The 22,542-nt window shown below is 37.6% G+C and overlaps 1 protein-coding gene across 1 annotated transcript in view; it reads left to right on the top strand.

Moving 5' to 3' along the window:
• The first annotated feature begins 573 nt into the window (after window positions 1-573).
• TFPI (tissue factor pathway inhibitor) overlaps window positions 574-22,542 on the top strand; it is a 121,197-nt gene continuing 99,228 nt past the window's right edge. Inside the window, exon 1 of the mRNA XM_077181135.1 lies at window positions 574-656. The gene's annotated coding sequence lies outside the window, so the exon portion shown is untranslated. The remainder of the gene's footprint in view (window positions 657-22,542) is intronic.

Genomic DNA, 22,542 nt, shown 5'->3' with positions numbered 1-22,542 from the left:
GGGGAATTGCAAGAAAATGGATCTCCCCTTAGGGGGAAAAGCCCCAAAGATTTCTTTAATTGTAAGTCAACAGGTGAAGGAAATTAATTCCCGTGGACCAAAAATATGCTTTTCAATGCATTGGGTTCTTTTTACCAGGTTTGCTGACTTTTTAATATACAGCGCAGCAGGAAGTTCACACCTGTTCCTGTCCTCATTCTGCTACAGAAATTGGTACAGACTAAGAGGAGAGCTCTGGATATTTGCCATGATTACCACACAAATTTACATGTTAACATGTTGATTGAGAATATCTGATTTTTATTCTTTCCTATGAATAGGTGATGGCCCGTTGTGATGCTGGCTGTTGCTTCTGATAACAGTCCTTAGTTTCTAAGCTGATTTTAAACTCTCCAACATTCCCTTTGCTTGGAGCCCTAATGTGGGTCACAGCTGTTTGTGATAAAGGCACAGCAGACAACAATTCTGTGACAGAACTTTGGAACTATTTAAATGTAGTAACTTAAAACTGTAAAACTGGACTGCAAAACCTTTTTTTTTATTTTGTTGCTTTGTCCTGTGCTTTCTAGGTGAAGAGGTTGCATGTACACAGAAGAGCTTCTTCTATGCTGTAGAGCTGAACAAGATTTGCAATGCTTCAGTCTCACATATATAAGGTAATCAAGTTTACCTTTCCATTCCTAAGTTATTTTCTGAAAGTGTTTTTGTTTGATTTATTAAAGCCAATAAAAAGGTTAGTGATGGGTGCTACATAAAATGTACTTTAACAATAAAGGGAAAAAACAGTTAAGTGTTTTCCAGTGGCTGTGATGCAGTCAACCTCTCTTATTTTTCACTTAGTCTGACATATTTAAATATGTACTACCTACCAGAAAATAGAAATATAGAATAAACGAAATCAAATGCAAATAAATATTTAATTCTGTTTATATTAGCTGCCTTTGTTGAGAATGGCAATAACTGAGTTTCCTGGCAAAGGATCATTGGAAATTCATGTCTGGGGGAAGAAAGTGAAATTAAATACTTAGTGTCAAATAGTATGTATAAATAAGATATGAGTAAGGTGCCTATACCAATATTTGACTTAGCATTCTTGGAGGAAAATCTGATAATAAATCTCATTAAATGGTGTGATATACCAGTAATATATTAAGATAGTTTAATTTTAAATTCTCCTGGCATCAGCTCTTTTAAGTACATGTATTTCTGTACCATGCAAATAGTTTTCCTTTAGAGCACAAATTGGATTACTCTCTGCTGTTCAAATTAATTGTCATATTACTATCAATAATATTGGATGGAGTTTCCATAACTCTTTCAAACTGAAGCATTTTAGTAGTATTGCTGTGCTATTCCCCAGACTTAGTCACACTCTTAAACATTTGAAGAAATATGAGAATAAAATTGAATCCAAGTAGTTAGAAGAAATTATTTAGTGAGTTGATAGATTTTCAATTATCTTTTATTAGAAGTGCTTTAACATATTCTTAGAAGAACAAGAGAAAGTTTCAGAATTCCAAAATGCAAGTGTTTTAATTGGTCAATGGCAAGCAAGGATAAATCCTGCTCCAAATATCTGCCCTAAACAGAGATTCCTAAAGAGGGTCTTCTCTGCCTAATTCCCAAAATGCCATTATCTGTCTCTAACCCCACAATTTAGTGGGATAAAACTGTTTAAGGGGTGTTACCCCTCTGGATATTTTTGTTGCATGTTTTTTGCATCAGAAGTTTAAGGGATTTGCAGGATCTGCATATTGAGCCCCTTGTCTCTCCTTGTGACCAGCTGCCCTGAAGAGGTCATGACAACACACAGGTGAGTCTGGAGTTGGATCTTAGCAGTAGCAGGGTGATGTCTAAAACACCTTGTAAATGATATTTTATGGCTACTCCAGGTATGAACTTGAAGTACATATTGGTGTATACAAATGATTTTTGCATGTGCAAACACTTTCAGAGTAAATTTTGCAGCTGTTTTAGTAGAAAATTGTTGTTTTGCCATCGTGACAGCTTTAATAATTAACATCAGGGTTATGTTAAATAATTACTAATGCTTTGAGGTTCCTGAGTTTAGATATGTTCCTGTGTTAGGGGACTGCTGTGTGGTTGCCAGCTCTCAGGGATCCATCTGTATATATGACATGAGCAATCCATTGAAAGCTTGATTTCAAAGCCCTCTGTAAAACCCCTGTCAGAGTTGTCAGACAATGATGAGGCAGAAACTACAATTTCAGCAGTATGTAAGCTTTCAATGATAGTCTTTTGTCCAGTAACAAACGGTGGCAGTGGTCTGTGATGCTAGTCAGTATGTCTAAAAGGAGATGAATACACCCTCAAGGGCAACCTTGCAAATACCTGTCATTTAGAAGTAGACGAAATTGGAATTTCCCCCTTAGTTATTGCTCATATTTCCCCATCCCACAAGTCATTTTCAGCTATTCATACGTGCTCATCATCGAGGTTGGCACTAGAATTTGGTGTCAGATGAATAAAGTGACAAACTAACTGTAGGAGTCAGAACAATGTTTTGTAGAGTGTCATCTCTCAGAATTAGGGTGGTGTTTTTGTGTAGCCTGAAGGGGTGTGGAGAGCAGGACTGATGTGTGGGAGAGAATATGTTATCATAAAAGCACTGCATGCTTCAGCTTAGCAGCAATGATATCTTGCAAAAAGGCTTTTTTCTATTTCTATACATGCTGCATGCACATGACTATACTTGCATATGAATTTTGTTTTAATTTAATTTGGGGATAATTTTATTTCTTTCTAAGCACAGGTGGTTTTGAAACACTGTTTGAGCTCTGTTTATTTCAGCCTACAATTATTTGATTAAAAAAGACTTTGGGGAAAAAAAAAGCCTGTATCTTGAAATTAGAACAAAGTTATGTATGTAAAGGTTTTATATGAATAACGATCTTGTGAAAGAGATGGAATTTGTTAAGTATAAATTTTACATCCCAATCATTAATCATTCCTAAATTTTTAAACCTTAATCAGATAGCAGAGAGAACAGTCAAATACTGAATTATGAGAGAGGTACCCAACAATATCAGAAATCTAGTTCAGCACAAAAACAACAGCAACAAATTTCTAACAGTGACTTTATGATACCTATTTACCACAAACTCTTTCTAATGAGGGCATTCAAGCAATTAATCTTGAATTTACCCTTTAAATTCTCTTTCTGCTTTCATGATGATAAACTGAGTGAAGTATTAAGGCTTTTATTCATTAATTCTTTGTCTTGTTTTGTAATGATTCAATTTTGGATAAATGAATGTTATCTGCACATCACTGCAGAAAATACTCAAATGTCAAATATAAACAATATGCAATAGTCTTAAACATTTTATTTCAAATATTATCCAAGCTAACTCTATGGAATCTTAATCAGTTTATAGACTGTCTTGAATTTTTCAGTGATATTTTCTGCTGATTTTTTCCCTGACTTTCCCCGTAATATACTCAATTCTTAATAGAAGATTGGAATGCTTTAAGATACGGATGGCTGGTGTATGACTAACAGTGTTTAATAACACTTGTGAGAATGACTAAACATTGGCTGAAAATATTTCTCTGCACTGGAACTGCAGTGAAATGGCTGTGCTGAGAAAATTGCTGTTGAATCAGAATGCTGCTCAAGTAAATAGAATAATTTGTTTCATTCATTAGGGTCAACTGACAAATTAGCTGCAGCTTTTCCTACAGACTGGCACTACTACATTAAATGTGGGAGAGTGGCAAATGCAGAGAAGTGGTGATGGAACAAGGAAATGATTTGAAATATTAATTCTGTGGAAGTCTCTGTCAATATTCTTTGCAGATGAAATTATCCTAGTGTACCATGATAAATTCTTAGCTGTAACAAACACAACCAGTCTCTTATTTATGTCTGCACATTTTTATCTTTCCTGAGTCCTTCCAGTTCTTATGAAAGTCAGCAAGGAGCTAAAATATAACAATTTCTGAACTGAACAATTTAACGATGGGTTGTTAAATCTGGCATTTAACTGCCTGGTGACCTTGTTCCCAAAGAGTGCTGCTGGTGTGGTGCAGGACAGGAATCTGCTCCCAGAGCCTGCTGCCACTGCCACCAGTGGAAGCTGCAGCACAGCAGAGGCTGCAGCATCAGTGCCACCCTCGTGCACAGTGACACTGCAGCCCAGGTGAGCAGGGTGCCAGCTCACAGGCATCAATGTCCCCACACCACAGAGGGGTCAGCTCCTGAGTCCCTGCTGCCTTTGGATTCACTGGATGTCTGCTGTGTGCAGGCAGCAGCTGCTCTTCAGCATCAGGGCAGGGGCTCTTGGGCTCCTTTGCAGGAGCCACGAGCCATCAGTTGACTGCAAGAACTTTGTGGCCATGGCCCAAGGCTGGAAGGAAAGCCTTTCACCCTCAACTGCCTAACTTGAGGAAGACTGCCAAACCAACCTCTGTTCCTCTTCTTTAAATATGTTGTGTAAATCTCATCCAGATCACATTAGTAGAGTCTATAATTTACTTGTTCATTACTATTATGAATCATCATACACAATCCTTTTTTCCACTTTATCTCAAAACCAATTCTTTTTCTCTTTAGATGATCTATAGATGTGCTATAGATTATTACATATCACCCCTTACCCACCCTCAATTCTCCTCTAGGTAAACGCCACATCCATGATTGGCTGTATGAAAAATTAGGTCTCAAAATGTTGAAATGCTGAAATGTATTTCTGGTGAGAAATCATCACCTGCAAATGAACTGATATGTCGGACTGGTGGAACAATGTACTCATGGGACAGTTTCTGCATGAGAGTTTTCAGAATGTGCTGCAAGAGTACTTCTTTTTCTTATAGTTCTGAGGATGTTTCTTAGTTCTTTTATTCTGGTAGAAGGCTATAAACTAGATATGATCAGAATATTTCTTTATGTAAAGATCTAATTCAAAGTCCATCCAGGTTTAAGTCATCTTATCAAACTGAAGCTAAGGCATTTCAATATCTAATAGGTGAGAGCAAACTTATCCAACAGCTGTCCTTATTTAACCAATATTCTGTAATACCCAGGCACGCACACATCTCTTTTAGGTGGTGGCAGGTTTTGTGTAAACCTATCCAGTTCCCATTGCTTTGTCCTGGGACACAAAACTGCTCACAGGACAGGGAAGCATAGGGTAAACTGCTTCCCAAATATCTCCCTGGCATTCTGCAAATGAGAGCCCTCCCCAGCCTCCCCCCAAAAATATCTTTGTTTAAATCCTAGATTATACTTCTATCAGTATTTCTCCTCATATTCTAACAAGTTTAAAATTCAGTATATTTACCTGATAAAGGCAATTTGATTTAGTTTTAATAAATAAAAAATTAATAAATAAATTTTTGATATTATTTTAGTTTTTAATACCCTGGAATGCTGTGAGCATTAGGCATTTTTCTCCACACCTTTTGTACATTAGCATACAGAGTTCATGTTTTTGTCTTACATTCCTGAAGTGTAACTGCATGACTGCAGTGTACCAGAAATGACCTTTACCTACCTGAACAGTGAGTTTTTAGCTTTCCCTCTGTTATGTTTCATCATGTTACACATGATAAAAACTTTTTTTCAGTGACAGCTGTTTCAACTTGCCAGAAAGGCATTAATTCACATAATAATTCTATGCATTTAGAAACACTGTTAACACATTGAATTTTATCTACTGGACATATTCACTTGACATTTTCCTGCTTTTCCTGCAGCCAGACTAGAGGCACGACTGTTCCACTGACTATTTTACCAGGAGCAGGGTTTTATCCACTTCTGCCTCTGTGTAATCCTGACACTGAGGCAGCTTGGTTTTGTAGGAGAGGCACAATTCAGCTAGGGAAGATGTCATTGCCCAAAGATAATGACTTTTTTTTTAATCTGAAACACAATTTTGTGGGGAAGTATTTTGGCATGAGAAGCACTGCTGGCTTTTTCTGATACATGATTAAATTTTGCAATATGTACTGCATTCAATAGTGAATCTGTAAGTAGGTACAGCTGAGCACTTCAGGGTCAGGGCTCTCTGTTCTCTATGTAATGCAAAAAGCAAAACATGGAGGCAAAGAGCCCCTCACTCAGCCTTAGAAACTTTAGAATTCAGGTTTGGTCCTTTGAAACTGAGCTACATTGTTGGTTATATTTTTGATTGCAGAAGTGAGGTAGGAAAGAATTCATCAGGAATGGTTCCTGTGATGGAACTATCTTAACAGCATGGTATTCTATTTTTGAATTATTTCCCTTTCCTTGTTGTATTTGGTAATGAAAAGAGAGAATGGTCTGAGTCAACATCTGAAGGCAGTTAGCAAAATAAATCAGGAGAATTACTGTAACAAGGTGTTGAAATGAAAAGCTAGCATGTGCTGCTGTTATCAAGTTCAATAAAGGTGTCAGAAGCAAAATACACATATTAATCCATAATTCAAGTTAATTCTGTTCACTGCAGTTTAGATGCCATGAGAAAACCCAACAGGAATTCATAAAGCAATGCACCTTCAACAATCTGCATAATGTTTTTATTTACAGACTGACTTTGTTCCAAAAGGAGGTATTTTTTGAAATAAGCATGGTGGACAGAAATAAAGCGTGAATGTCTCCAGGACTCATAGTTGGACAGTCAATAAAGATTTTGGTGCTACTTCATACAATTGGATATTGTTCCCACTGGTAAAATTTCAGTGTGGCATGACAAGTGTCAGGTTGGTTATGTGAATTCTCTTGCTGAAGTATTCCACTTTACCCAGGCTATGCCTTTGCTAGGGGATGCAGATAGTGATTTTTCTTTCTTGATTTCACACTGTGATGAGGAATGGAAACCCCTCAGTGATGGGGACTGGTGCTCAATGCTGTGTCCTGTAATTTACTATTTAGGAAAATACTATAAAATGAAGGATTTCAGCTCTGATTCTCTTGGACTGAGGACAGAGTTCTGCACAGGCTTGCATCTCAAAAAGAGCTCTTAAACTACTCAGCCACTGGGAAGAAACAAGTAGTTGCTATCTTTGCTGATCATTTTAAAACACCAATCCTGGTTTTCTGTTTACACCTAAAACAGCTCAGAGAAAATATTTTTCAGACTCTTTCAGTTCTCTGTAATTAATATTCACCCTCTAACATCTTTAGCATGCTGGAGCAGAGTCTGCTTTCTATTTGATCCAAAAGGTGAATATCCTCATCCTCAAACAGTTCCATTGAGGGAAATGGAATTGTGTGGAATCCATTATTTTGCACTGTGACTAATGAATCACACTGGGTTCCTGTCCTATGAACTGCAGAGTTATCTTACTTGACTAAGCAATAGTTTCCAGATGCATTTATTCACCTTGAATTCAACTGGCATCTTTCATCAGAGAAAGTCATCCATTGGTGCCCAACAGGTCTTTTTCCCTCTTTTTTTAACTTTAGGCTGGTTTACTCTAATCTAGACAGCAGCTATTTATGCTTCAGATAATATTGGCTGGATTTTAGGTTAAATGTTCAAGTTCCTTCAGGATACACTTAACCTAGTAACTCAAATTGTGATTCCTGAAATTGGTAGACTATTTGGAAAGTATTCCTTCAATTCTCTTTTTACTGATTTCCTTAGTGAAAGGGAAATATTAAAACATATATTTAAGTTCTGTGTCTAAATACGTTTCATAATCTTCTATCAGAAAGTAATTAAAATTCAATTCCCTGAAATAGGCAGGCCACTTAAGGAAATGTATTCAAGCATAGAATAGACACCACCATTTTTTGGATAACAAATGTGCTAAATGGACACTTGGCATCTCTACTCTTCTTCAGTCATAAATGAATTTTATAGTGTCATTGCTTCAGTGGCAATTTAGGATTGAACTGTTGCCATTCAGTCTATACTATGACACTTATGGAATCAAAACACAGAGTCACTGGAGCTGACCTTAACTCCTCAGTGACTGAGACTTAGAATTTAGAAATACTTGGGTCTGATACAAATCTTGCTTTATCTATTCTGCTGATAGATGTTAGCCAGACAAGAAGTTACCCTTAGAGAATTCAGCAGGGTGAGTAATCTGAGTTTTTTGATTAGATAAGTACTGATATCAGAGTATCAAGATAACAGAGTTCTTAATGCTTAGCATCCCATCCCTATTACCATATCACACAAATGTTTATTATTAGTCTCTTTTTGCTTATGTGCTTTGAAAAGGCTGAGGTCACACACTCCTGATTTTTGTTATTTAGAGAATAGTTTTTGAAGAGTTGGCAGAATTGTATAGTTGTACCTATATCTTCACCAATTGATGCTTGAAAGCACCTAATAAAGTAACTAAACTATGAAATAATGCTGGCTGCTCTCAAGAACACAGGGCAGGAACTGCACAAGGACAGGAGTGAATGGTATCTCAGGATAAATGGTGTAATTAAGGATATTTCCCTCCTATTTTCATGTCAGGTTATTACAGTGACCTGCTTCTTGATATCAGTGAACAATGATTTATCTGTTTAGCTACAAAATGAGGGGCTTATTTAAAACATAAAAACCCAAAAGTAACCCACCAAGATCAATGTGAAGCAGTGCCCCAGTCAAAATGGTGATTTACTGCAGATATTCAGAGCTATAACTAAGTCTCCAGTGGATGCAGACAATAGCAAGTTAAGTGTTACCATTTATCAGCTGAATTTGTATCATTATCCCAGAGTCAATATGTAGAGAGAGCTGCTTTGCCCTTACTGCTGCTCTAAGAGCCTTTCAGGGAGATGAACTGTTAGAGCAAATCTGGGATCAGTAAACAGCCCATAGGAGTTCCTCCATTTATGTTGTTTTGGTTTTCGGACAGCAGATACATTTTCAGTAGGAGTTTAAAATCCATTTCATAAATGTCTTGGGCTTACTATGCAACTTCCTTTTAAAAAAAAAAATCTACCTCTCTGACATTGCTGCCTTGTGTGCTTTAGGATATTATTTAACAAATGTATTAAATCCATCTCACCTTAAGCACCCCCTTGTGTGGGGTGCACGGAGCAGTGAGCTGGGGCCAGGCCACTTAGAGGGGTTTGATTTTTCCCCTCAGAAATGGTCATAGAATGTTCAAAGAGGGTGAATGAATTGATGTATTTATACTGTTACTATTTTAAAATGGGTAATATGTGTTCTGCAGGAGAGGTGGGGAGAACAGGGCAGAGCCACTACTCTGAATTTGCTGCTCTAGATAGGATCAATTTTTATATTTCATGCTTTGCTTGCTGCTTTAGCATAGGCCTGGTGATTGTATGTACAAGTGATTGAAATATGCTGGCATTTAGCAGGATAAAATTCCTGATGGTTTCCTCTCTTGCTGTCCATTGCAGGATCAGCTGTGCTAAGATTTGGGTTTTCTTTATTTCATGGCTTTTTTTTCTTCTTTTATATATGATTTCCCTTACGATATTCATTGCCATACTAGACAAGCTGGATTTTTTTTATTATGTGTAGCTAAATGTATTTGAGAGTCAGGATAAGAACTGTGAATGGAACTGAATTTTGATGTTTAGTTACAAAGGTATTTATTCAAGAAAAAACCCAGCAATGTAATTTTTTAATATTGGAAGGGGTCAGGGAAGAGAAACTCCTGAAACTACTAGATTAAAAGTTTTTGGAGTAGTTTAGACTGTCAAAATAGGATTGTGGATAGTCTTGTGATATTTTGTGAAAATTAGTTTTGTATTTGCCTATGGTATGGTTTCAGCCCTTGTAAATATAGGAGCCTTTGCTTTCTGTGTAAGTGTTCACTTATTTTTCAAGGTTAAAAAGTCACTTCTCTGCCTGTGATGGACAAAAAAATTGCATTACCTTTCAATTTCAGTCATTGTAATAATCTCATTTTACTTGTTATCATTCTAATTCTTTAGCATCCATGTTTAACCTTTTTTTCTAACTTCCTAAATCAACAAGAACAAGCTGGCAGCCAAGCTGGTAGTTGTATGACAGTGCCATACAGAAGGGACTTACAGCTTTTAGGATGTAACAAATTATTTAAATTCTTGCAATTTGCATGATGGTCTCCAGAAATTGGCATATGGCATCATGAGAAGGCAAAATGCCAGTCAGTGTAATATCAGCTGGCTGAAAATGCTTGGAAAAGACAGTGAATACATTTTCAAAGGATTAAAAAGCATGGCCTAAGGAAAGTCCAATACATACCTACCCTGAACCTGTTTGCTTCTGGTTAACATAAAAACAGATCTGCCATGCTTTGGACAGTTTTGATGGAAGTGCTGTGCAGAGTTTGAACTGCAGTGAACACAGGGATTTGTCCTTGTAGGAGCAGGCTCCTGTGATGTAACATAAAATGGAGAAATGTTTCTTACCATTTACTACCTTCTTAAGGGTCAGGAATCAAATGCATTTCTACACAAAAAACAAAAAAAAAGAGAAACCAGTCACAGTTATGGTTTCACAAGTCCATGACAGAGTGCCATTCATATTTAGAAAACAAGGAATTTGGTCACAGGGTTTTGCTTCTCCCTACAGCCAGGGGTGTGTGAATGGAAATTGTTGACTGGAAAAAATGTAAAGCATATACAGTGATGTGAATAAAATTTATTACATGTTATCTCCCTCTAGTTCCATAAAGTCTGTCCTTGAAGCATCCTGATGCCTTTGGTCACTGCCATGCCTTACATTGATCAATGCAAGATCAAATTTAAGGATAAAAGCAAGGAACACAGTAAGGACAAAGCATCTGCAGCTATTCTTGTACAGCAGCATATTTGAAACACACAAATAAACCCTGGCTTATTCTGGAAAACTCTTTCAGGCTTTTAATTAAAAAAAAATTTCTCTAGTTCACCGTATATTTCTGTAACCCTTTTTCTGTAGTGAGGAGATCCCCAGGCTAGCTCTAAGGTTTGGTGAACCCTTTTTTCCATGGATGTGTCTTGGTGGGTGTTTCATTGAATGAGCCATTGAATGAGCCATTGAATAAATTAGGGTTAAAGCCAATTTCTCTTAGTTTCTATTTTGCCCTTTCTGTTACAGTCTTCACGGATTACTGCAGGAACTCCAAGTGGCAATGCTGTTTGTGAACTGAAACTGTAAAGAAAAATGAAAGAAACCTAAATTCTAATTCATTTAACTTTAAAATAAACAAACAAAATTCTTCAACAGTTAAGATTACTTTAAACATATGGTAATTTTTGGTTTGAAGTAGGAAGGAGCAAAAAATAAAGTAGATACCCATTTGGATCTACATCAGTCCTCCTTGTACCTTATTAATCATGTTGTGTGCAAACTGTTGTATGTGTGAGAATAAATCTTTGGCTGCCATGGCATCCAGTTCACAGCCCTGGCATGGAATGGGCTTTGTGAGCAGTGAGAACTGCATCTATAATAAAGTGCTTGCATTCCCATGCCTGTACCAGAGGACTAATATAAACTTTTATGTGGTATTTGTGGTATTATAATGAGAAAAATTGCAGTTGTTTTTTTACAACTTCTGGGTATTTGAAACCATGATAGCATCCTGAAGAATTTAATGTGATGGTTTTATTTTATTTCGTTTTGTTTGAAATTTATTTACTGTGTTGTGCTGGATTGGAAAGGACCCACAGGGGTCATGGAGTCCAACTCCTGGCCCTGCACAGGACACCCCAGGGATGACTCCCTCTCCCTGAGAACTCCCAGATGTTTGTGGAGCTCTGGCATGCTTGGTGCTCTGACCACTTCCCTGGGCAGCCTGTGCAATGCCCAACAACCCTCTGGGTGAGGAGCCTTTTCCAATAACCAACCTAAATCTCCCTCATGTAGGGAAGCCACAGACGGTTTTCTTCTCTGTGAGCTTTTGCTATTAAATGCCTATGAAATAAGAAAAAAAATAAATCTAGATTTATTATGTGGCAAATTATTTTTTTCTAATTCCAGAAAGCAATTTGGGGAATAATAAAATATTAAATTTATTTTCAAATAGTTCTGAAGTCCCAGGTGATTGAAAGTGGCAAAAAAATGAAGAATTGGGAAGGATCCATTCCTCAAGCTCTTCATACTGTAGCTCATCCATTGTTAACAATATTATTTATGAAAATGTAGTTTTAAGGTTTTTAGAAAATTGTTAAAATTAATTTTTTCACAAGATTTTCAATTCTGAAAAGGTTTCCCTCTAGACAAATCTTTTGTAAGTGAAGGTCCCAATCCAGAGTTGTAATCAAACCTAGACAATTAACCAGGTTTTATTCCCCAGTAAAATGCACCTCAAAGGACTGTTAGTGTCAGGATGTGATAAAACCACATGGCATTCAATGCCCTGGAGCTTAAGGGAGGATTCATCCTATGAAGACCTGATTTCTGTGGTGGTTTTTTAATCAGAAACAGAAATATAAATTAATGATGAAGAATACTTGGCTCGGTCAGTTGGACTAAATTCCCAAAGGTGAAATTTCCCTGTAGATGAAAGCTTAGAAACAAAAGAATCAACGAATAAGGTTTGAGAGGCTAATTTGGAGAGGCTGAGCATAATCCATTTGGCTTTAGAAGTGGCCAGGAAAAAGAAGGCTGCTTCTTGGTGCTAGCTGACAGTCAGTGAGACAAAAATGCCATGTTATGCAAGTACTGCTATAAAGAATGATCAGAAAAATAAAAAAGCTTTTGTCTGTTGGGAGAGAGGAACAAATCTGAGAATTGCTCCTTCTCTGGAGGCCTATTTGAGAGCCTGAGGCTGAATGTTTGTTCCTGTAAGAGAGGCCCACAAATGGGGGGGGGAGGTTTTATGAAAATAATAAACTCTCCAACATGAGAGTGAAAGAAATATGAAGAGCTTCTTGATTTTTCTCTGTATTATCTGCTTTTCTTATCAACTCTGACTTGCTTTAGTAGGACAGGAGAAGAAGGCACAGTAGGAGAAATAGAAAGCCCCAAGTGTTATTAATTTTCTTTCTTTAGAAACAAAGATCAAGATGCAAAGCTGGGTTTGAGTAATCTGTTAACAAAATTTGGTTTTTTCATTGTTTTTGGTAACAGAGGAGTAACTTGGGGAAAGGTGTTTGGAGTTTTTTAGCCATTATCTCTGAAGAGACTAGTTTTTCTATTATACCTTTGAATCATACTTCCCAAGCACCATGGAAAATTCTAAATACTGGATATTATTTTAAAATAAAAAAAATAATGAATCAAGAGCCTAATCCAAAATTTCCTGAACTCAAGGGAAAGGATCTCTTTCCCCCTACTAGTCCCTGGATCAGATTTGGTTCTCACTGAAGGAATAAAAAACTTCCCAGCTATATCATTTACTAAGTTGAAGATTTATTTACCTCTTCTTAAAACTGGTTGCTTTCAGACAAGCAGATGTTGTAAATATTCATGCTGGAATAAATTTGCTTGTCAGGGCTATTTAGTGCAAGTGATCCTTGCACTTGGAAAAACATCTTGTCCTTTTCTGCCCAAGAGCTCTGGTTAGTTTTTGATGGGTACTGTAGGCAGAGATAGACTGTTCTAAATACTTGATTTATCAGGATCCCTGACCTTCCTGTCATCCTCTGTGGCTTGCATTATCTTTGGATATTGAAGCAAATAGAATCGTTTCTCTGAAGTGCTGTGCAATTTAACTCCCACAACCTGTGCAAAAGGCACCAGATGTTTCTGAGGTCCCAGGTTTCCCATCTCTGCTTTGAACTCATCTCCCTCCCACATGGTTATTAAACTTTGGTTACAGCAACAACAGCTTCTTTTTGAAGGCAGTGACAGTGTTGTCTGATGCTCTTAAATTCTGGTTTAAAATACCATCTAAACCAGTTAAATGGGCAGCACATCAAAGCGTGTCAGGAGCTGTAAAGGAAAGGCTGCTGCCTTTTAAGGCAAAATGATAGCAAGATTAGCATATTTATAAGCATAAATGTTTAGAGGACAGGGTTTTGTCCTCAGTTATAGCCCTGGAATAACTTTCTTTGTCATTCAAAACTGAAAAAAACATTCCAAATAGAGCAGCCTTAGGGGGGCCTAATTCAGGAGAATTAAATATCAGAGAGCTGAACCCCCAGTTTTTTCTCAATATCCTATACCCATAATATGTTTCCTATTTCTTGCTAGAAATTGACTAGAAATGATCCATATTCCAAACTCTCTCTTTCTAATAATTGATTGCATTGAAAAATCTTTTCATCTGGGTGGCTGAAAAAGTGAATTCCCTGTGTTTTTTTCACTATGAAGCTTTAATTTCATCCTGTGACATTCCATATGTGAGTGATAATGATTTTCTATCTCACAGAGAGGAAAACAGCCAATAATAGATGCAACCATGCTTTTTAATGTATTTTCTTTAATATTACGAATAAAAGGTGGAACTAGAAAGAAAGAGGTCATTCATCTTCTGTCAAAAATATAAATGCAGGAAGAGAAGGAACATATATATATATGTGATTTGGTTTTATATCAAAGATGAATGTAGCACAAATGCATAATAGATAATAATTCATACTTCACTGCAAAGTACTATGGAAAATCTACATTTTTCAGAAGTTTCCTATAATTCAAACTGCTTTTTACTGAAAAATAGAGACCTGGAAAGCTTTTATGAACCAAGAAGTTTACTACTGACATTATGAAAATTTCTTTTCACAGAAGTAATTTGCTTGAAAACTTGTATGTGAAATTCCTTCCTCTTTAGCTACTTTAGGCCAAAATGTAGCAAATTAAATTCAATAGGGAATAAAGGATAAAACAAGTGGTTTCTGTGTTCAAGATTGTTAGAGTAACCTTACTGCTCCAAGGAGGATATAAAAAAAGTAATTGTCTTTCCATTGCAAAAATTCTTCCCATGTAAGTGCCTCATTTTGCTTGAGAAGCACAGCATTGGTTGTTCACCTCTGCATCCATTAGCCACTTAAACATATTAAAGTGCTTTAAAAAAATTTTGCAATAAAATTTAGGCTTTTACTCGACATTGTTCATAACAGGTTGAAATAACCCTTTTTATTCTCTATGTATTTTCCTGTATTTCCCAGTTCTTATCTTTTGTGATAGAAAAAAGGCTACTGTTTTTAATGACATGAAGTAATAAAAATCAGAAGTTGAACGTGGCAGAATAAGTTCATAAACCTTGACTGTAAACCTTGTGAACATTAATGAGCATATTCTATGAAAAGAAAAATCTAAACAAAAAGAGATTACATGATAGTAAGAGTTTTAGACTGCCACTCTTTACTATGAGTTAAATCTCAAGTGGTTTCTATGCTTCTTATCAGCATTACCAATGTTTTTACCTTCAGTTCTTGGACAATGTCATAGCAATTAGTAGAGCAGCAGTCTATGTGAGTGCCTTGGTAATTCCTGCTGGCAATAGGAGGATTATAGATGCATTTCAAATTCAATTTAGCTTTAATCCAATTATTCTCAATTTGGGATTGAGTATCTGCCTTGTACAGGCACGAACAAACCTCAGGGTTCACCTGCCAGCTGAGCTGCTGGGAGTGAGTCTGGGCACATTTTGGGCTGCCCCCAGAGGTGACAAGAGCACTGCTGCTCTCTTTGTGCTCTGCCATCTGTGACCAAGGGGCTTTCAGCTCTCCCTGCAAGCAGTGACAAATCTGCTGCTCCTGGGGCTGCCTCGCTGCAGTCAAGTGTGCTGCTCTGCTCACTGCCTCCATGGATGTGCTTTTTGAGACAGCTTTCATCATATAGGGTTCTGCTATGGAAAGAGAAACAGTTGAAAGAGCAGTAGATAAGCTTGTAATTTCAAAGTTTATTGACATTTTGGTATTTTTCCTCTCTTCAATGTAGTTAGGGGCTGAATGAGCACTACTGTTTGTGTTGGCTTCATGGAATCCTTTGTCAGAAAACTTTTCACTTCTTTCTCAGCATAGTGGTACTGATGAGAGAGATGCATAATTCTGGTGTCTTCATGTTCAATTAAATTCACATCCAAACATGAGCCAGTGTTACTCACTTTCCCACATAATTTGTGATTTTTAATATTTTGCACTTTGCTATGGTCAAAAAGGAGGTCAGAGGAGGTGATGGAATAACAGAAAAATTCATCAGAAATTCAGGCTAAAAATACCAATAAGAACTGGCATCTGAAAGCCCTTGCTCACATTATTAAATATTACTGATCTTCTGAGTGTCTCTTCCTTCTTTAATTCCCAGTGAAGTGATTTGGCTGTGAGAAACTGTGTGGGTGCTTTGTGTGGGAGAGCTGACACAGCACTCACAGAGCCCTGCTCAATGTCCCCACTGAGACACTAAGCCTGCTCCTGGTTTTGTATGGGCTGTCAATACTCTCCCATTCCAGCTCAGAGTGAGCAGTTTGTCCCACCTAAGCTCTCCCTGCATTGTCAGGCAGTGCTGGAAAAGCTGCTTTAGCTTGGCACCAGGAGGTGTCACACAGGTGGGTGAAGGGGTTGCCTTTTTCTGTCTTGCAGCTCTTCCTTGCTGCTGACAGCTGAGATGCAGTGCTAGACTTTATGCTAAATTAAATATAAAAGGAGCAGGATTCAGGAAGATCATGGAAAAGCTCTGGATTAGGGCCAACATCAGTCCAATTACTCAGCACAGAGTTTATCAGATAAAACATGTGTCTTGTGGTGTGCTCAAGTTTGAACAAACACTACTGTGTGAATCAAGAAGAATATGCAGGTTAGCAATTATCAAGATAATATGAGCAAGGTAAGCATTTACCAAAATTCTAAGCAGGAAAAAAAAATCCAATATTTTCCAAAGGGCCTTCTAATGTTTTTCTCTGTATGCTTTTTCCTTGACCTCAGCTGTGCTGTAAGTCACTGCCTTTTGTAAGAGGCAGTGGAATTACTTCTATAATCTATTGCACAGGTGCATGGATGCTCAATAATGCTTTTGCTGAACTTGCTGTTCAACATAAGCAAGGAATTGACAGGAAGGGTTCTTTTTGCTTAACAAGGATTAATGAGTTTTGATGTCTCTGACTGGGAGTAGTGCAGATATAAATTGTTTATTCAGCTTAGGGCATTCATTCCAAAATCAGAGATACACAGCCTGAAACATCAACTCAGACTTGCATGTTCCCATCATATTTGTCATTTAATTGTCTTGATTAATATTCAGCTTGTCAGCCACATTATTTGCCTAAGCACTCCAAAAATCAGTAGCTGTGGTCTGGTATGGCTAAAACTAAAGCAAGTGGATTCTAGTATGAGCTGAAAGCCATTTAAGTATATTCTGGTGTTCAGCAAAGCATGACCTGTCACCTTCGAGGTGTAGCTTTTATGTTTTCATTACTTGATAGTGATTTCTTCTCCCTTCAGCCCACTTCAAATGCGTGCACCTAAGCAGAGGCTTGGAAATGTGAAAATATGAAGCCTTGGCAGTGCACTTGGAAGAGAAAGATTGCATGGAAAAGTGTTAGAAAAGCACTGCACAGCTCCCTGGGTAGGAACTGGAATCCTTAAGGAGCAAGTCAGTTAGTTGCTTTCTCACAGGCTAAGCATTGATTTAAGGAGTTCTGAGTCTTTTTTTCAGTCCTCTAGTCCTTATGTGGTTTTCTATCATCCTTTATTTTTAGTCTTCCTCCTACCCCACCCTCCACTTTACTCTTTTGATAGCATTTAACATTTCCTAGTGTCTTTCATAATTTCTCAGACAATCTTGTCCCTCTAGAATGAATAAGCCTTCCTTACCCTAGCACCTGTGGAGTTCTTCAAATTAAGCAGAAGTACAATTTAGCTGGAAGATTGATGTAGCAGCAGACGACAGGTAGAGTAAGATCGCTTAAATTGCAATAAGTAGACTCCTTCTAGCTAGAAGCAGGAAAGGGAATTTGTTATGTGACAGTCATGAACTTGGGCACTTTGTAGTCATGGCATAAGGCTTATTCAGTGCATTTTTCCATGAGATAAAAGGGTGATGGGATTGATTGCATTAGCATTTACTAACTAAAGGGAATTGGTTTGTTTTCTTCATATTTGGACTCAGATCAGTGGAGTACTGCAAATATTTGCTGTTGGGTCAGAGATGGGGAAGGCAAGGGATATTGCCTGTAAGCTCCTACTGCCTTAGGGGGAAAACACCTACAACTATTTTAAAAACCTTGGGTGCTGCTGTAGCTGTGCAAAGGTATTTTTCTCTACTCCAAACCACTTCTGCTGTTACCAGTATGTGACAGGAAGCTTTGTAGCATTTGGGTCATCAAAGCCAAACTGATCAAACACGTATAACAAAAAAAAAGTGAGAGCATCTATAGTCTGTGTCTGGAATCTCAGGAGAGTTTTTGAGGGAGTTCTGTATAGCTGTCTCCAATGCTCCAGTCTACTCTTCACAAATTCAAAAAAGATTTATCTAGATAGGTCTGTTTGTGAGAATATGATCTGGTTTTACATGTGGGCAATTTACAATAAAACGGGAAATGGAATCCTATTTTCTCATGTTCTTTGAAATGATGCCATTACACTCTACAGGAATCTTGTTTCATGGAATAGAATGAATTCTCAGTTATGATGAAATTTGTATCAAGTTCAAGCTTGTAGCTATTTTGGTCTATACTTCAGCATCTCTCAGAGTTTTCTGAGAAAAAGAGGGGTGGTGGTGATATATTATTAAGGCTATCCCAGTGCTTTAGTTTATGGAGGTTGATTTTACATTTTGTATATTGATGGGCCTGTGTGGGCTGTACACAAAGAAGTTTTGAGGAAACAAAAAAAAACCCCAAAAAACAACAAATAACCAAACCCAAACATTTCCATCCTTTGATTCCAAGGCACCTAGTTGTGAAATTTGGAGCTGCTTCCACTATCACAGTTACAAATCCAGAGGGTACAGTCAAACTACTTGAATTTCAGTGAGACTGATAGAATATATATGGTTTTTCCATTGAATATGAACATCTTTGTTGTCAGTATTTCATCTCATATTGGTTGTTCTTTATACTAAAGAGCCCTTCTATTTCAGCTTGTAGGCTAGGTAAAAAAAACCAAAACATGTCACAGCTGTTCTTAAATGATTCTGTTTGGATTTGTATGGTTTTGTTTGCCAAGAATTTGCATTGGAAAGAGCAAAAGAGTTGGGAAGAAAACCCCTTATTTGGCTAGATTCATTCATGCTGATCCCTTAGGAGGTTTCCTACTTTCTTAGCCAGATTCATTTTGTCAGAGGTCTCTGCTCTGACCCTATTCTGTCTCAAGCTGGTTGAGAACCGCAGTGAGCTCTCCTCCAGGTTTATGCTGTCTCTTCTTCTTTGCTGCCATTGAGCAATCCCATATGGAGCCTAATCCAAATGTCTCATCTAGTTGGAGTCAAGGGTTCTTTGATTCCTGTTAGTTTCTGAGAAACTGATGGTTTTTCATGTAAAATGATTTCAAAACAAGTTTTGTTTATGTGATTAAGAACATGGACAAGGTTCATCTTTTCCAGAATGTGCTTATATGGACCTAAGATTCTCTGAAAATTCCAGTGACAGAAAACATATTTCTTGAGTGAATGTAACCCCTACTATTCATCTGTCTGAGAGAATGTGTGTTATAAATAAAGGCTAAACAGTGTAATTTTTCTTTCTTGTCAATAGACACCTCATATTTTTCAATCCTGTGTGTTAAATGGATCACTTCAGAAGAGTTATAGTAAAAAAGCTGCTCTTTGCGTGTCATGAGCACAAAGCACACAACTTGAAAAAAGTTTTGAAGGAACTTAGTCTTTTGAAGGAACTTCTGGGCATTAGTAGAAGAGGTTTGGAGCATTTTTTTTTTTTCTCAAATGGAAATTTAATAATTTTCACTCTGAAATGGATTTCTAGTTTTTAAGATTTTGAAGTTCCTTATTTTATAAAGAAACTTCTGCCCTGGCCTGAAAATGTCTTTCCTATTTAACTAAGTGGCTTAATGTGAGCTGGAAAAAGGAGAATGAGTCTGAGGGACTATCCAGTTGTGAGGCTTGCCACAAAAGTGGGAGGAAAAGCATCTAACTAAGCAATAAAAGTCTAATAATGAAATGTGTTTGTGTACTACACTTCTGTATGGCACTGTAAAGATGTAAAACACTGTGTAATTGCTGTGATTTATTAATGCATTTGTGTACTTTTGTAATAGCTCTAGTACTTTCTAATAACAACCAATGCATTTATAAACAGATTGTTGGCAAAGCTGTTTTAGTCAACCAAGTACTTCTGAATTTATATAATTTTTGAGACACTATTTTAGCATGCACTTTAGAGTTTTCTGCATATAAAAAGCTCCTAATTTCTTTTAAATGGGACCTTGAGGAATTCAAGCCTGGGAACAAGTTTATTTAATGGCTTAGTGAGTTGCTAACACACACTGGTTTATAGCTACTTGAAAGTAGTAGATGATTTCCCTTCTCTTTTATGAGATGGATTTCAGTGTTTTTCTTTTGTGGAACTCAAGGTTTAACAACCACCAGCTATCTTCTCCCAAAGAAGTGTAACCTCAGAAAAGGGAAGTTGTTCAAGTGGGATAAACCCTGTAGTCTGCACAGACTGAGCAGAGTTGTTTTGTCCAGTTTTTCAATGGAACTGAGCAGATTTCAGGCTGCTTTCCATTTCTCAGGTTCAGCCTGGCACCAAACCCTGCTGTGGCAGCTGGAGGGTTTGCTCTGAGATCCCCAACAGCTCGTGACAAATTCACTCTCAGCAAAGCTGTGGTCACAGCACAGAGAAAAGAGCCAACTCTTCAGTATCTTCTCAACCAGTCAGTTAAATTTAAACAGAAGCAAAAATAATACCAAAACATTTTGGCATGAAAAAAATGGAAGCAATATTTCCATTTTGAGCACTAGCCTTATTGAGAGAAATCTGATGAACACATTTCCCAGGTGTTCCTGGTGACTTTTGTTGTCATGTTTATTTTTGGTAACTCTAGTATCTCCTTTCTGTAATATTTTAAATCTTTTTTTTCCTATGCAATATTAGCTTTAAAACATGGACCTGTATTTCTACATTTAATCTCATTGCTAACTCCTCCTGAGATAGAGAAAACCTCTTTCTTCCCTGACAGATCTCTTGTAGTAGAACTTGCACTTTTTTTTTTCCTCTTGAAAAATAGATTGATGCTTACTAAAGCAAATTTACCAATCCATTCTTCTTTGGTCTGTGTTTTATGGGTTTTTTTTGTTTTTTTTTTTTCCTGGGGAACAGGGTTAGCAAGATGTTAACAAAACCTTAAATATTATCTCTAAAGGCACTTTAACCTAGAGATTTAGATCAAAGGGCATAGTCTGTAGCTTTAAAAGGTGTATTGGAATTGTGTTTTGACTCTTAGCTTGGCAATATGTAATAGGCTTATCAGAGTTGAATCCAGGAAAAAATATCCGGAGGCCCATGTGTCTCTCTTTAAATGTTTCAAAATGAGTCCTATTTCTTTTCACATAAAGGTTGAAATGGGAAAAGAATTGAGTCTAGATGGGAAACTTTATTTAGACCATAAATTGAGATTTATTTTTTGTTCCTCTCCCTCTGTTCAAGATCTTGAATGTTCAACTACATTTGCTACAAGAGGCTTTGATTACTCTCTTCCAAAATAGGTTATAAAGAATGGTAAGGGAAATGGGATGTGATGTGTATTACAAATTATTTAGAAATGTGAAAAGCAGAAACCATTAGAAAATTCAGCCTGACTTGTCTGCTAGAGAGGAAAGAAGCTGTCCCAAAGCTGAGAATGATCTGGGGCTGATAGGTATGGCAGCTGCAGTGTGCCAGTACAAGTTGCTAATTCTGGGCAGATTAGTCTGAAGGAACAAAGGGCTGTGAAGTGCTAATTACACTCCAGGACACCTGCTCACACTCAGATAACTTCACCCCATTCCCATTTGTGGGATGACTTTTTGCTGCTATGCAAGTGTAGCTAAACATTGTCACAGAACATTCAATTGCTGTTTAGTGCTATCTGACATGATGTCATCTGACAGGATCACCTTTGGCCAAGTGAGAATTTGCTGTGTTGCTCAAGCCTCAAAATAAAAATGCATCCTTTGTATGTGCTGTACCTGCCAAGTTGGCTCCTTAACCTGAGTTAATTGTCCCTTCATACATAGCACAGTAACCATTCCATTTCAGAGACATTGGAACTGTAGCCAAAAGTTAATGCATCTAAATTACATAATGATCATTTTTCAGTGTACAAAAATGACCTTAATGAAATGGGATGAGTAAGAAATCTCCTTAACACAGTCTGTTCCCAGTTTCTTGCATAGGGCCCAGTGGAGGGACAGACAGCACCCCATGATGGGATCCCCTGGGGCCAGGTGTCTGTCCCAAGGAGGGTCCTGGCAGCTCCCTGTGCAAGGATACAGAGGGATGGAAACTCAGTGCCCTGCTGGGACATCACCTCCACTCCAGCAGCAAGAGGGGGGGTATTTACCCCACACCTCTGGCAAGACTCCCTTATTTGAAGGCTCATCTCCTTTCTTCCAAAGTAGGTGTTGTTGAGCCCTGCTTTTGAAGAAGGTGCAGATGGAGGAAGAGCAGAACATCTGGGATGAAAGCTCTGTTCTGGAGTGGAGGGGACTTGGCTCCTGTACCCACTAGGGGTGCTCAAACCAACCCCTCCTGGCCTCTGGGAGTGTGCTGAGCCCAAAGGGCTGGGTGCTTTGCCTCAGTGTTGAGCTGGGGTAGATGGGTGCTGTTTGCTTT

This window comes from Agelaius phoeniceus, chromosome 7, assembly GCF_051311805.1.
Source record: "Agelaius phoeniceus isolate bAgePho1 chromosome 7, bAgePho1.hap1, whole genome shotgun sequence".
Classification (NCBI taxonomy): domain Eukaryota; kingdom Metazoa; phylum Chordata; class Aves; order Passeriformes; family Icteridae; genus Agelaius; species Agelaius phoeniceus.
The sequence above is the reverse complement of the archived record's forward strand: the minus strand, read 5'-3'. Positions and strand labels throughout refer to the sequence as shown.